Raw genomic sequence first — 11,353 nt, 5'->3', positions numbered from 1 at the left:
GACAGAGAAAAAGAGACAGAGACGGAGACAGAGGTGTGAAGTAAAACAATTCCTGTAGGGTATACCTGAACTCACGGTGCCTGCAAATGCTCTCAAAAGACATCAGGATGTAGACTCCCAAAGCAAAGCCCATGTGAAGACAGGTGGGCAGCTGTTAGAAGCCAAGGAGCTTGGCTCCAGAAACAGCCCTGCCCACGCTGGATCTTTGACTTCCAGCTTCTAGAACTATGAGAAAAATCAATGTTTGTTGTTTCTGCCCCAAGTTGTCGTACTGCTAACAGAACTGAAGCTTTATTCCATTGCCTGCAAAGGACGAAGGCACTGACGCCATCACTTGCCAGCCCTGGCTTGCTAAGCTCAGCAAACACAGTGCTAGCTACATGTGTATATGAGACTATGGAGGCCAAGGATGATCCAGTCGGGTAAAACCTACATCAGAACAAAGAGAGCCAGAAGATGGCCTGAGTGCTTGCTGGCATGCGTAGTGAGCTGGCTCCTGGCTCCCCAGGGCTACCTGTGCATTTGTAACAGCTGTGAGACCTTGACATGAGGCTAGACCTCAGATAGCAAAGCCTTAAAGATGGAGGACAAACACCAAGAATTTATAAAAATGTTCTTCATGATTCAAACCTGCAACCAGGTGCCTATTCACAGTGAGCTGAGACATCACCACAGCACGGGACACTTCATCTGTCCTTGGGTCCTCGGAAATGGGAGCACCACACAGTGGCTTGCTCTGTACTTAGCCTAATAAACCACACAAAATCACGACTGCTTGTGAAGGCAAAAGTTCCTTGTCGTTGTTCTGGCTTTGTTCTTTGCTTCTGGGTTAAGAGAAATGCAATAAAAGTAGACTAAACAAAAAATTAAACTCAGTAGCCAGAATAAATAATGTAAGGACTTCAGCGGATAGCAAAATAAATGACTCAGGTAAGTGGGGTGGGGTTTTATTCTATGACTGACGTTCTTGCTGTCTTTAATGCTTTTTTCTTGCTGTCTTTAATGCTTTTTTTTTTTTTTGGTTTTTTGAGACAGGGTTTCTCTGTGTAGCTTTGGCACCTGTCCTGGCACTTGCTGTGTAGACCAGGCTGGCTTCGAACTAACAGAGATCCACCCGTCTCTGCTTCCAGAGTTCTGGGATTAAAGGCGTGTGCCACCACCACCTGGCTGCTGTCCTTAATTCTTTAGGTCAGAAGTGACTTTTAGTTAGTTCTATGGATAATTGTTACCTTTTTTTTGTAGGCTCTTTCAAGGAAAAAGATGGCTCCAAAGCACCATGTATCATTAACACAATGACTTCTACACACTTTGCATTTAGATGGGTTTTAATGTATCGTTCTGTTTTTAATTTTGTTGTTGATTTTTAGTTTTATTTTCTAAGAAAACATTCCTAACAATGAGCAGAGACTTCTGTCCTGGCTCTGTACCGCTGCTGCTTCTCACAGTGCTGTGCACTTTTTATCTGTATGCAAAAGTCGAGAGGGGGAGCTAGTTAGCTAATTGATTAGAGATTGCAGGCAGGAGAGACCTTCAGAGGTCACCCAAAACCCTTGGCTGTGTTCTCACACTCCTGCTCTGGGAAGGTTCTTGTCCCATTTCTCTTCCTTTTCCGGGAAATCCAGCCCATCACATTCCTCTTCTCTCTCTCCCATCAGCCCAGCATAGAAGCTAATTGTGGTTTGACAAGCAAAACGGAAGTGGATTCTAGGCACGCAGCTCACAGAAACTGAGCCACCAATGTGGAAAAAGCAGTCTCTGGGCTCCAGTTCTAACAGTTTAGAGTCTGAAGGGAATAGAGGTGAAGTAAACAAACTGCAGCGAAGGCCTGCAGGTCTGCTCTGAGCAAAGTGCTTAGGCTGCATCTTCTGCAGGAGCAGGACCCTAACACCTCTCAAGGCAGCTCTGTACCTCACTCCTGCTGATATGCACTGTGTTAGGAGACTAGCTGTGAGCCAAGCACAGTCCGTTGTGTTGAGAGGTGGGTGGTGCAGAGCCCTTGCTCTATTTTAGATTGTCTTGACCCCTTTCTCCTCTCCCAGCAATCCTTGAGCCTCCCAAGCACCTCGCTTTCACCCTCTTCTGATCAAGCTATTATTTTGGAACCAAGATCAAATAATGTTGCTTTTGTGGTTTCTTTTTCATTCTGTTTGTTTTATCATTTTCTCCATTCGTTAGAAAATTGGTTCCTGCCCACGCTCACACCTGTGCAAGGCTGCCCCAAGACACAGCAGAAGCTCAGCCAAGCTCAGACTCTTGAGTAAACATCCCCCAAAAGGGTACAGTAGCCTTTGTGTGTGTGTGTGTGTGTGTGTGTGTGTGTGTACATGGGTGACTGACCTGTTTATTTCTATGAAACATTAACGAAATATACTAACAACTTATGAATACATATATGTGTTCCAGCCATCTGGGACACTCAAGAAATGCCAAGTATTTAATAGGAGGCACATGATGGTAGGATTTCTGGGGGATGAGCTCTTATTCATGTGTATAAAGATGTGTGCATTTATACCCACACTTGATATATAATATTTTATGGTTTACGGGATGATTTCAATACATTTTCTTATTTGATCTAGAAAAGAGAATAAAATGGAATAGCCATCTCCCACCACATAATTTTCTTCACATAAGACAGTCTCAGGATTGTAGAAGGAACATGGGCTGCGTTCCTGCTGCCCAGCTCCTGGCTGCCTGGCTAGCTTATGCTCCCAAAATAACAACACACAAACTGTATTCATTTAAACACTGCCTGGCCCATTAGCTCTAGCCTCTTACTGGCTAATTCTCACATCTTGATTAACCCATTTCTAATAATCTGTGTAGCACCACGAGGTGGTGGCTTACTGGAAAGAGTCTAGCCTACATCTATCTTGGGTCAGAGCTTCATCGTGTCTACCTCACTGCCTTCTTCCTCCCAGCATTCTGTTCTGTCTTTCCCACCTACCTATGTTCTGACCTATCAGGCCAAGCAGTTTTCTTTATTAATTAACCAATGAAATCAACAGATAGATAGAAGACCTACCTACATCACAGGATGCAGAATGGGACATGAGTGTGTGTGTGTGTGTGTGTGTGTTTGTGTGTATGTGTGTGTTTTTGTGTATGTGGGTGTGCATTCATGTAGTTTGGTTTGGCACAGTTAAACTCAAAGGTCAAGAGTCTAAAATAATCAGAGGTGAGAGAGCCGTGTTCAATGATGCACACTTGTGAACCCAGTACTCAAAAGGTTGAGGCAGGAGGATTTTTTTTTTTTTTTGCAAGTCCAAGGCCAGTCTGGTTTATATGGCAAGTAGTTCCAGGCTGGCCAAGGCATCAGAGGAAGATTCTGCATAAAAGTGCTGGGGGTGGCGTGTGAAACCTGGCTTTGCCACTTGGCACATTTCTTCATCTCTTTGTGTCTCTGAAACAGGAGGGGCAATTTGTGTCTTACAGGGATAATGGGATGGAACGGTAGCTACCACTGTGTACATGTGCCTCTCTCTCTCTCTCTCTCTCTCTCTCTCTCTCACACACACACACACACACACACACACACACACACACAGAGAGAGAGAGAGAGACAGAGACAGAGACAGAGAGAGACAGAGAGAGATGGAATCATGTATGTGTAAAGCATTCTAAGACAAATACACACTGTTTGCAACCTGCAAGCCCTTTAGACTGGCCTCTACAACCCCACAAGGGGGCATTTTCTGGCATACCACGGGATGCCTGGTAGAGGTGAGTGTGCACAGTATTACAGAAGGCCCTATTCTAAGTGGTTACTGTACGGCTGTGAATCTGGGCTTTCAGCAAGAAGATTCATTACAAAGGTGTACAGGCAGAATTTCCATAGGACCAGAATAACATGCTTTCACGTACGCATTCATGCATAAGGATCAGGCAGCAAAGGTGGAGTGCCTGCCGGGCTCATTGGGCTTTAAGTCCTTAAGTAGAGTGTGGGAGGATGCAGGGGACCTGGTGAAGCTCGAGGAAGGGGCCTCCACAGGTTGATAGTTTGTGTGTTTGCAGTTGGGCTGCAGCAGGTGCAGCTGCAGTCACAGAGATGCACACTAAATTAAAAGACTGAAGTTCATGCATTTAGTATACGTACTGCCTAACTTGGCCCCCGACTCATCATCTGTCAAGGGTAACTGGCCACACATCATGCTTCCTAAGCAGGCTGGTGAAGTTCTGAGACACCAGAACCATGAAGGACACAAGGTAATATCAAGTTCACCTCGATGCCTAGTTCTATTCTTGTTCTCAATTTCTCCTCTCACTTTTCCCTTTTGCCCTGAAACAAGCAATCTACTCCTTCCCCCTTTATCTCTTTCCTTCCATCCTGCCCCCAACCAACTCCACAACCCCAAAGACCAAATGCCTTTGTGTATTTCCTGGGGCGGCTTTCATTGTGACATCAGACAGGAATGGAATTGAGTTGTCTTTTCCTTCCTCCCTTTTGTCTTTTCCTGAGACAAGAACTCATGGAACCCAGGTTGACAGCCAAGGCAAGGATGACCTTGAACCTCTTACCCTCCTGTCTCCATAACATGCATGCTAGGATTACAAACTTACATCACTACGCCCAGTTTTTGCAGTGCTGGGGACGTAATCCAGAGCATGTACTGTATGCTAGGCACATACTCTTTGAGCTACACCTCCTGCCCTACATGAATCATCTTAATACATGTAATAGATTTCAAAGACTTGGTACCACTCTAGCTGACCTTCTTTGTCAGGCTACCTAGCTGCTTGGGGCTTGAGGCACTGGTGGTCAGAATCTTTAGGGCCAGCCTGTTATATATCGAGTTGGCTCAAGTTCGTGTCTTTTCTGGAAAGATGTACATTCATGATTATTCCATGTTGAGGCTTAAAGATTGGAATTAATGCAAGTCTGGCCCTCTCAAGCCAGCTTGGATCACCCTATGAAGGGATAGTTGAGCTTGCTTAGCAATCAATATAATAAGCAAGGATGGCGCCTGAGCCTTCCTGAAGCTGAACTCTCCCCTCTGTCCCTCCTGTTTCCTACTCTTTTCCTCATGAATGTCATCTGTAATAGATGGCCTTCCTGAAACCCTATAGGCATCTCATGGAACCTGCCTTGATGTGGCCTGTACATGCTTGGCAAATACTCTACTACCAAGGAGAGGGACACCTGAATAGGATGAGAGGCAACTTGGGGACACAGCGTGAAGGCAGTATATAATTCATTACATGTATGTGTAGGCAGCATTTCCATAGGATAAGAATAACATGCTTGCAGGCAAGACACGAGGAACAGGTAGCAATATTTTCTATGCATAAATCACAGCATACCAGGATGCTGGGAGGATCCTGAGGTCATCCTGTGTGATGGCAGTCCCATGGAGGAGTGCAGAACCATGCATATTTTCATTAGGTTTTTGTGTGTGGTACATTTCCACACCTAGCTGAGTTTACTTCTGGGGTCCTCATGTATCTTTCAGACTATCTGGATGACTAGTGGATCAGGGTGTCCAGTCCAGTGTCTTCAGCACCTTCAATGCTTGCTTCTGGCTGGCCTCTCTCTCTGGCTACATGGCCATATATCAGACTAAGGTTAATTTCAGAATATCAGTGAACCTTCCCAGATAGAAAATACCCAAGTTCACTGTGAAGACAGGTTACAGAAACTCTGAGAGTGGTCACCAGAAAGGTGTGCCTAACAAGGTCTACTCTGAAGGCTGAACTCATACACAATGCTGTGACTGTTAGAAGAGATGGAGCACATGGAAAGGAACATCACTCAGTGCTTGTCACCTCCCTGGACTCCGTCGAATAGGTGGAAGGACACTAGCAGTACGGACTGAACTGTTGGAAGGAGCCAGACCATCTGTTATGGGTGGCGATCCTGAGAGCCATCTAGAAAGTAGACAGATCTTACAGATGAAATGACACAAGCTTCTGAAAATGGCTGGTGTTCCCAAAGGTGGGCACAGAAGAAATTAATGCCATGTGCACAGAAGAAATGAATAAATGCCATGTGCACAGAAGAAATGAATAAATGTGGTGTGCACAGAAGAAATGAATGAATGTGCACAGAAGAAATAAATGTGGTGTGCACCAATGAATGCAGTGTGCACAGCAGTGAATGCCATGTGCACAGAAGAAATGAATACAGTGAGCTCAAAAGAAATGAATGAATGAAACAGAAGACATAAATGCAGTGTGCACAGAATGAATGATTGTGGTGTGCACAGAAGAAATGAATACAGAGAAATTTGTTTCCAAGACTCCAGCTGGGGCTCACTTCTTTATCTCCATGACGGGTAAAGCTGCTTTCAATAGTAATGGCAGTTTCTTCCCTGAGAGGTACTGGAGACAATATAGGGGGTAACCAACCTTCAGATGCCTGGTGCATGGAAGTGTCTGTGCAAAAGTAGCCACTGTACCTTCCTTTTGGATTAAGGGAGATGCCATGAAAGTATTCCACTCAGCCAAGTGGATTAGCCTGATTTGGTGTATGACTCTGAGGAACAACTGAAGCTCTGATGGCCTAAATTCAAGAAACGACTAATTCAGAAGTCAGAGCAAAACTGTCAGGGTCTCTAATGTGGAACTAAATCACCACAGAAGCTCTCGCAGCTCCCATCAAAGTTAACAGCCACGGCTCATCTGTAAGTGTGTCCCATGATCCTCCAGGGGTATGAAGGAACATGAGCTGGCCAGATCGCCAAGCCCTCGCAGCTGAGGCCCTGGTGAAGACCCAGAGGCAGACCACACTGCTGTCCAGAAAACAGAAATGTGAAACTATGTGAAATGCAGATCTCCACGTCCAGATGCAGTCAGCTAACTTCTTCAGCTCCGCCCAGGGACTGAAGAGAACCCAGCAAAGAGCTGGCAGCATGAGTAATGCTCACTCAGAACCCATGCTTGGAAAGCTTGCTGCCTTGGCCATCGCCGAGCCAGCAAGCCTTTGTTTAGGTACGCCATTTACTATGTGGGCACTGATTAGTTTACTTTCTCTTCCTTTTGTCTTTGACTCCTAATCACTCTATGGAAAATACGATTTTAGAAAATGCAGCATTAACTAAATGGAACTGACGTAACAGTAATGAACCCACTCAAGATGGGTTTTGCTATTTGCTCAATGATGCTTCAGCATCTGAATTCGATGGAACAATGTCCTTGGCCTCTGGGAGCATTGAAGAAAGCCAAAATCCAGAAACGGCTGTGCTGTTCCTTGCTCAGATGCCAGCGCTCAGCCCTGCTTCTGAGTCTCCTTTTTCAGCTCCACCTGACCCTTACGAACATCTGTCCCCCATGACAGAAAGAATAGGTTTTCACACTGAGTCGTCCTTGTGTGAAGTGCTAACCAAGCAGCAGGATTGCCTAGAAGAAACTCACAGGAGCCGCCTTTTGCAGGCTGCTCTCCAGCAGTCGGCATCCCAGGAAGAAAACCTGTGGGGCTGCTGCAGGCACCACCTCTGTAACCCCCAGGGGGATACGGTGTGGCCCCTGTTGCCCTAGTGTGTGGATGAAATGCAGAAGTTCAGGGAAGGAGAGACTGTGTGAGATTAAACACTCCAAACCAGGGCAGTTGGCTTTAAAAGCCCTGCTCACTGGCTTTCTTTCCCTCTTTGTTCAGATATCCAGAGTCTTAACTGGTTGCAAGGACAATGACATAGACCTGCTTAGTTCACAAGGAACTTGATCTCAGTCTCAGCCCCTCCACAGCTCTGCAGACACCGGAGTCCACGCCCCACATCCTGCCATTTGGTTCTATAAATGAGACCCGAAGCGTAGGCAAACATAAAGAGCCCCATTAAAATAACGTATGCAGCAAACCGTGGGATGGGCTTCATGGTGGCCTTGCTGAAGGAGGTTTTTCATGGAACCACGCATGGCACAGCCCTGAGATGAACAGGAATTCCGTTTTAATAAGTTCCTTCCATTCTTTCTCTGTCAGCTGTAGCTGTATCCACCCCGTATAAAGCATACGATCTCTCTGTTGGCCACTTTATCCTCACAAAATTTGTGATGCTCTCTATTTTAGGAGATTTTTGTTACGTGTACATAGAATTAAGGCAGAGGAGTTATTTTTTTTTAAAGTGGAAAGCCTCTGAAATTGGATTTCAACAGATGAACAACAGTAGATTTTTACTTCAGTGACCAAGACTGCGTCTAATAGACATGAATGTAGCCGGCAGTTACAGAGACTTTATCCCGGGCCTTGCATCTTGTCACATGGCACTATATTTGCCCTCCCTCAGAAGTAGTCACTAAACGTGTCCAGCACTATCGTTGTTCTAACTAGACTGCAGCTTTAGGAGCCTCTCAGATAACAGGTGGAGGCAAACTTTACCCCTGCCTATTGCTGTCGGTTTAATGACCGAGTGTGTGCAGTCCCGGAGAGACAGTGGCGACCACAGAAGCCGAGTCAAGGGGACATTTGTATAGTTCCAACTTTCCAGAGTAAAGAGCATGAAAACGAGACAACTGTCAGTAGGCAAGGGAGTCCTGACCGGTGTTGAAATACAGCCCACCAAAACAGCCTGATGGGCAGGGCTCCATCACTCCTGCAGTCAACAAGTCCAGTGGTCCAAGCAGGCCACAACACAAGGAGCTGGCACTGGCAGGAGGTTTTGCTCAGGGTGTCTGTGGGGGTCCCAGAGGCTAGAGAGCCAAGAGCTGGAGCCTATTCCACAGGTGGACCCCATGCGACTTTGAAAAGGAGCAAGAGCTCCCAGCTCAGCTTGATGCTTCCTGACCCCCAATGATCAAAGACTTTAACCTCTTTGCCAAGAAACCACCTCAATCACCTTTGTATGCATGCGACAAGCCAACTGGGACAAACCATTTGTGGATTCTAAATATGCATTCTGTTTAAAACAAAATGGTTTCCTGGATGAATTTAAAATCCAGAGGCATTTAAACTGCTAACCACCGCTTGATTCTACTCTCATTTCCCAGCCTGGTCTGCATTTCCCCTTGGTCTCAGTCTGCCCTTCATTTACCATTTGTTATATATCTAAAATGTCCCAGATTGTTCTGAGCACTATGGGTAAAAAAAATCTAGAAAACAAAACTACTTAACAATTCAGCCTGGCTGTGACCTGGCCATTGTGTTAAACACTCTCCTCCACCCACCCAACCTGTCCGGCCTGTCCACAAGCCTTACTATGGCTCTTGATAAAAGTCGCAGCAACATGTCCATGCTCACTCATTCCCACTTCCATTCCTTGTTGGGGACACCTGTGAAATCCTAAGGGAAGTTTGGCCTCCTTCCTGGCACCAAATTCAGGAGCTGTTGCCTAAGATGACCTTATCCTCTAGCTCTATCTACGTGCTCCAAGTTTCCATGTCCCACTGGGTTTTAATAGCTCACAAAAGGAACTCAGGAGACATTGCTGGAGGCTGTATTAACAGATAAAGGACACACAGTACAGTCACACAAGGGGAGAGATACAGGTATCCAGGGCAGAGCCCATCAGAGTTCCAAACATGGAATTGCCTGGTCTCCTCTCTGGAAGGGTTATGGACCAAGGTGTGGGTTGCTATTCACCAAGAAGCACCAGCAACAAATGTGCTCCAGCCTTTAGTGTTCTGAGAGTGTTTGAAGCTCAACAGCATTACCCTAACTACCGAGTAAAGAACCTGACCTCAAAACTCAGTTTCCATTCCCTCCGGAGGTCCCAACTGATACTGCAGAAGCAGAAACCCCATTCCAAACCACACTATTAGGTTCTGTGTGCATGTCACAAAGCCCCAAACAAATGAAAATTACTTTATCAGAAATTAAACCCAAGGTTAAGAAATAACTTCCCAGGAGCTGTGGGCAGATGCCAGACATTGGGTTAAAGTCTCTTCACTAGACTGAGGAGTCTTTCTAAAAACCATACAGTACTCTCAAAGGAAAGATTCCTCCAGACTTGTTTTGTTCAAATACCTTCTCTGTCTTTCTAACTAGCAGGTCTTTTGAAAATGAAGCCTGGCCAGATTATTCACCTATTACAAATTGCAGAGGTATTTCTCATCACCATTAGGACCAGGTGTAACCTCTTCATCATGACCTAAGGGACCTCAGAGGGAGGAAGATCTAGAGTGCTTGCTAAAGAAGAGAGAACAATAAATAGTTCCTTTAGAAACAACTTTCCACCTCACTCATTTCTCCTAAGTATAATCTAAAGCATTTCACGGGAAAGTGCTCATCTAAACAAAATAGCTTCATTCAGAAATCTAATGTTGGGAGCAAACACCATTACATAAGACATGAATTGCTGATCACTGAAATTGTGTTGCCTAAATTGAAATACTGGAAAACCATCACCATCATTCAGGAGGAAGATCCCACCAACATTAAATGGGGTGATATTAGTGCCAAGTATGTTGTGGACTCTACTGATGCTCTCACGACTGTGGAGAAGAACAGGGTCTACTTGAAGGGTAGATCCACAAGGGGCATCATCTCTGTACCTTCTGCTGATGCCCCCTTGTCTGTGATGGGTATGGACCATGAGGAGTATGACAACTAGTTCAAGATTGTCTGCAGTGTATACTGAGGTACCAACTGCTCACCCCCCGCCCCCAATCCCAACTCATCCATGACAACCTTGGCTTTGTAAAATGACTCATCATCACAGTCCATGCCATCATTGCCACACAGAAGACTGTAGATGACACTTCTGGGAAGCTCCGGAATGATGGCTATGGGGCTTCCCAGAATATCATCCCTGTATTCACTGGCAATGCCAAGGCTGTAGGCAAGGTCATCCCGGAGCTGAATGGGATGCTCACTGGCACGGAACTCTGTGTTTCTGCCCTCAGTGTACTGCTGTGGATCTGACACGCTGCCTGGAGAAAGCTGCCAAGTACAAGGACATCAAGAAGCCTGTGAAGTAGGCATCAGAGGGCCCACTAAAGGGCATTCTGGGCTGCACTGAGGAGTAGGTTTTCTCCTGCAACTCTAACAGTGATTCTGGGGCTGGCATTGCTCTCATTTCCTGGTGTGACAATGAATACAGCAACAGCAACAAGGTGGGTGGTGAACCTCGTGACCTACATGGCCTCCAAGGAGTAAGATGCTTCGGACTAACCACCCCAGCAAGAACATGGGAGCGAGACAGAGGCTCTCAGCTGCTGAGGAGTTTATCTCCCAACTCAGCCCCAACATTGAACATCTCTTCTCACAGTTTACATCCCCGGGGCCCAGAAGAGTGGCAGAGGTTTAGGAACCCCTGCTTTCTTGAATGTCATCAATAAAGTTCATTGCACTTGAGATAGGGATAGGAGAGAGAGAGAGAGAAAGAGAGAGAAAGAGAGAGAGAGAGAGAGAGAGAGAGAGAGAAGTCAATGAGCTTTGTCAATTGGTACTTCCTTATGAAAGTGGCATTTGACTAGGTTTGACACT

At 45.8% G+C, this 11,353-nt stretch overlaps 1 pseudogene; it reads left to right on the top strand.

The window, feature by feature from the left end:
- The first annotated feature begins 4,192 nt into the window (after positions 1-4,192).
- LOC121432302 lies at positions 4,193-10,893 on the top strand (annotated as a pseudogene).
- Positions 10,894-11,353: the final 460 nt, after the last annotated feature.

This window comes from Microtus oregoni, unplaced genomic scaffold (assembly GCF_018167655.1).
Source record: "Microtus oregoni isolate MIOR12 unplaced genomic scaffold, Mior012 000034F_ref0000314, whole genome shotgun sequence".
NCBI lineage: Eukaryota > Metazoa > Chordata > Mammalia > Rodentia > Cricetidae > Microtus > Microtus oregoni.
This window is presented reverse-complemented; position numbering and strand designations above follow the sequence as displayed.